This window comes from Lactuca sativa, chromosome 8 (assembly GCF_002870075.4).
Source record: "Lactuca sativa cultivar Salinas chromosome 8, Lsat_Salinas_v11, whole genome shotgun sequence".
In the NCBI taxonomy this organism is placed as follows: domain Eukaryota; kingdom Viridiplantae; phylum Streptophyta; class Magnoliopsida; order Asterales; family Asteraceae; genus Lactuca; species Lactuca sativa.
In genome coordinates, this window is record NC_056630.2 from 302,029,189 (window position 1) to 302,033,329 (window position 4,141).

Sequence of the window (4,141 nt, forward strand, 5' to 3'; positions counted from 1 at the left end):
ATTTTTGAGGGTATTAAAGTTCCCTCTCTCTCCTAATTCAAATTAAATAATTTCCCTCTTCAATTTTTATAAAACCATAATTTTTATAAAAATGATTCTTTATGTAATTCTCTATTTATTTAAAGATCTTGTTTTTATCTAATAAATTATGATGAATGTATAATAATTTAAATTTCTATTTCATTGATATAATCCATAATTTCATTAATAAAAATTTGATATTAGGAAGTTTATAGCCAAATTTTATAAGGTTTTTAAGCATTAAGATTTATAAATTTGGATTTTTTGGCTCTTTAGGGTTTTTGGAATATTGTTTGATATTCACCAACATATTGAAATATAATTAGAATATTTTAATTTATTTTTAGGGTTTTACACCCTTTTTCAATTGTAACAAAGTTTGAAGTTTCATTCTAATTATAGCATTGGCATTTCCTATTGTTGTTAAGCAACTTACTAGAATCGTAGGTGTCAAGTATATTAGTCCTAGGTCTTAGTTGGATCCTAGTTTATGCAAGATTTTGACCTAATCTTTACTACTAGGCCATGGCATGTTGTGCATGAATGGTTTTTTTTATAAAGATGCATGAGTCCGAGAATGACCTGAATTGACAGTTGTCACAGTATCCCCCACTTAAAAAGAATTTTGTCCCGAAATTCATTCTATGTCATCGCTTGTCATCGCATGTGAAAAGTTGTGGATACTTTTCCTTCATGAAGTCCTCACGCTCCCAGGTGTACTCCGGCCCGCGTTTTGAGTTCCATCGAATTTTCACAATCGGAATCTTACTCCGCTTAAGTTGTTTTACCTCCCTATCAAGGATTTCTATCGGTTCTTCAACAAAGTTTATCTTATCATTGATCTTAATTTCCTTCAGGGGTACTATCAATGCTTCGTCGACTAGACATTTCTTAAGATTGGAAACGTGGAATGTGTCATGAATGGCGCTTAACTCTTGGGGTAATTGGAGTTTATACGCTACCGAACCAATCCTTTCAATGATTTCAAAGGTTCCCACATATCTCGGGCTTAGTTTTCCTTTCTTACCAAAACGAACAAGCCCTTTCCAAGGCGACACTTTTAAAAGTACCTTGTCTCCTACTTGGAATTCTAATGGTTTTCGACGATTATCCGCATAACTTTTCTGACGATCTCTGGCAGCTTTAAGCCTATCCTTGATGATAGAAATCTTGTCAGATGTTTCCTGGATAAGTTCGAGTCTAGTCAACTGTCTGTCTCCGATTTCTGTCCAGCATAAGGGCGAACGGCACTTGCGCCCATACAATGCTTCATATGGAGCACATTGGATACTCGTGTGATAACTGTTATTGTAGGAAAACTCAATTAGAGGCAAATTAGTATCCCAATTTCCTTTGAACTCAATGACACACGCTCGTAGCATGTCTTCCAATGTTTGTATTGTTCTCTCTGTTAGCCCATTTGTCTGAGGGTGGTAAGCTGTGCTCAAATCTATCTTGGTTCCTAGTGCCTTCTGCAACATCCACCAAAATCATGATGTAAAACGACTATCTCTATCAGAAATGATAGATAGGGGTACACCATGCAGAGAAACAATTTTTTGGATGTAGATTTGGGCCAAATTTTCCATCTTGAAATCTTCCCGAATGGGGAGAAAGTGAGCAGATTTTGTCAGTCGATCCATTATAACCCAAATTGAGTCATGACCTTTAGCAGTTCTGGGAAGTTTGGTAATGAAATCCATAGATATTTGCTCCCATTTCCATTAGGGAATTTCAGGCTGTTGCAACAAGCCGGATGGTTTTTGATGTTCAGCTTTGACTATTGAGCAAGTTAAACACTTGCCAACATATAAGGCAATATCCCTTTTTATTCCAGGCCACCAATAGTACTCTTTAAGATCCTTGTACATCTTATCCGCTCCAGGGTGGATTGAGTATTTAGATCGATGAGACTCCTCTAGTACCATGTCTCTCTGATTGTTAACCCTTGGAATCCAGACCCTGTCCTTAAAATAACGAACTCCGTCAGGTTTGATTTCAAATCTCCCTTCCAAAGCATGTAAGGTCTCGCCTGGAATATTTTCCTTGAATAACGCTTTCTCCTGGGCATCAATGATTTGAGATTTCAAGCTTGTCTGAATTACCATTCCCAAAGCTCTCACACGGGAAGGTTTCACTCTTTCTTTCCTACTAAGAGCGTCGGCTACTACATTAGCCTTTCCTGGGTGATATCGTTTTTCACAATCATAATCACTAAACAACTCTACCCATCTCCTCTGCCGCATGTTTAACATTTTCTGATCTAGGATATACTAAAGGCTTTTGTGATCGATATAGATGGTGCACTTGGTTCCGTACAAATAATGTCTCCATATCTTAAAAGCGAAAACTATTGCTCCTAGTTCTAGATCATGGGTGGTATAATTCTCTCATGCGGTTTGAGTTGTCTGGAAGCATACGCAATGACCTTATCTTTTTGCATTAACACACATCCTAATCCTTGATGAGACGCATCACAATACACCACAAAGTTGTCAGATCCTTCTGGTAAAGCCAGAATTGGCGCATTGCACAGCTTGTTTTTCAGGATTTGAAACGCCTCTTCGTGTTTCTCTTCCCAGAGAAATTTTCTATCCTTTTGGGTCAAAGATGTTAATGGTTGAGCAATCCTAGAGAAATTCTCAATGAAGCGTCTGTAGTACCCAGCTAATCCTAAGAACTGTCGTATTTCTGTCGGGGTTTTGGGGGCTTCCCATTTCTTGATTGCCTCAATCTTAGCTGGATCTACATGAATTCCTCTTTCGCCGATCACATGACCAAGAAAATGTACTTCATGAATCCAAAATTCACAATTAGTGAACTTGGCATACAATTTCTGCTCCTTCAACAGCTCCAACACTAGCTTTAGATGTCTATTGTGATCTTCTTTGGTTTGCGAGTAAACAAGTATGTCATCGATAAATACAATAAAAAAAATTTCTAGGTATGGTTTACAAACCCTATTCATCAAATCCATGAAAACAGCGGGTGCGTTCGTTAGTCCAAAAGGCATAACAAAGAACTCATAATGTCCATAACGGGTTCTAAATGCTGTTTTGTGAATGTCCCCTTTGCGAATTCTTAGTTGATGATACCCTGACCGAAGGTCGATTTTTGAGAAGTAGGAAGCGCCCTGCAACTGATCGAACAAGTCATCTATTCGAGGGGATATCGATTCTTGATTGTCAACTTGTTCAGTTCTCTGTAATCAATGCACATTCGGAACGAACCATCTTTCTTTTTGACGAATAACACTGGGGCTCCCCAAGGTGAAGAACTTGGTCGAATAAACCCTTTGTCTAGAAGTTCTTGAAGTTGTCCGGATAGTTCTTGCATCTCGGATGGTGCAAGGTGATATGGTGCTTTTGCTACCGGTGCCGCTCCGGGAATTAAGTCTATCCGAAATTCGACCTGTCTGTGAGGGGGTAGACCGGGCAATTCCTACGGAAACACCTCGGGATAGTTTTGAACCAATGGAATCTCATTGAGTTGCTTAGCTTCAGGTTCCCTTTCTAGCACGTGGGCCATGAATGCAATACAATTCTTCTTCAGGTACTTCTGAATCTTCATACTTGATACTATGTTTAAACTTCTTGCTGGCTTCTCACCGTGTATGATAAGGGTTTCTCCATTAGGGAGAGTCACTCTAATGACTTTATCGTAACAACCAATGTCTGCTCTATTTTTGGATAACCAATCCATTCCTACTATCACATCAAAACTACCTAGCTCTATAGGAATTAGGTCAATGCTAAATAGTTTATCAGCTAAATTCAGAGTACAACCAGGAATTATATCATTAGCCCTAATTTCATACCCATCAACGTGTTCAATAGCATAAGCATTCCTCATCTTTTTCGATTTCAAGCCAATTAACGGTCTAAATGCTAAAGAAACAAAACTCCTATCTGCTCCCGCATCGAATGTTACTGATGCAAGATGGTTGTCCAGGAGAAACGTACCTGTTATCACTTCAGGGTTCTGACAAGCTTCTTCTGCACCAATCACAAAGGCTACACCTCTTGGCCGTCCAACTTGATTTCCTTGGATGTTTTGCCTGGCTTGGCCTTGTCCATTGCTACCAGGCCCTTTGTTCAGTTTAGGACATGCTCTACGGAGA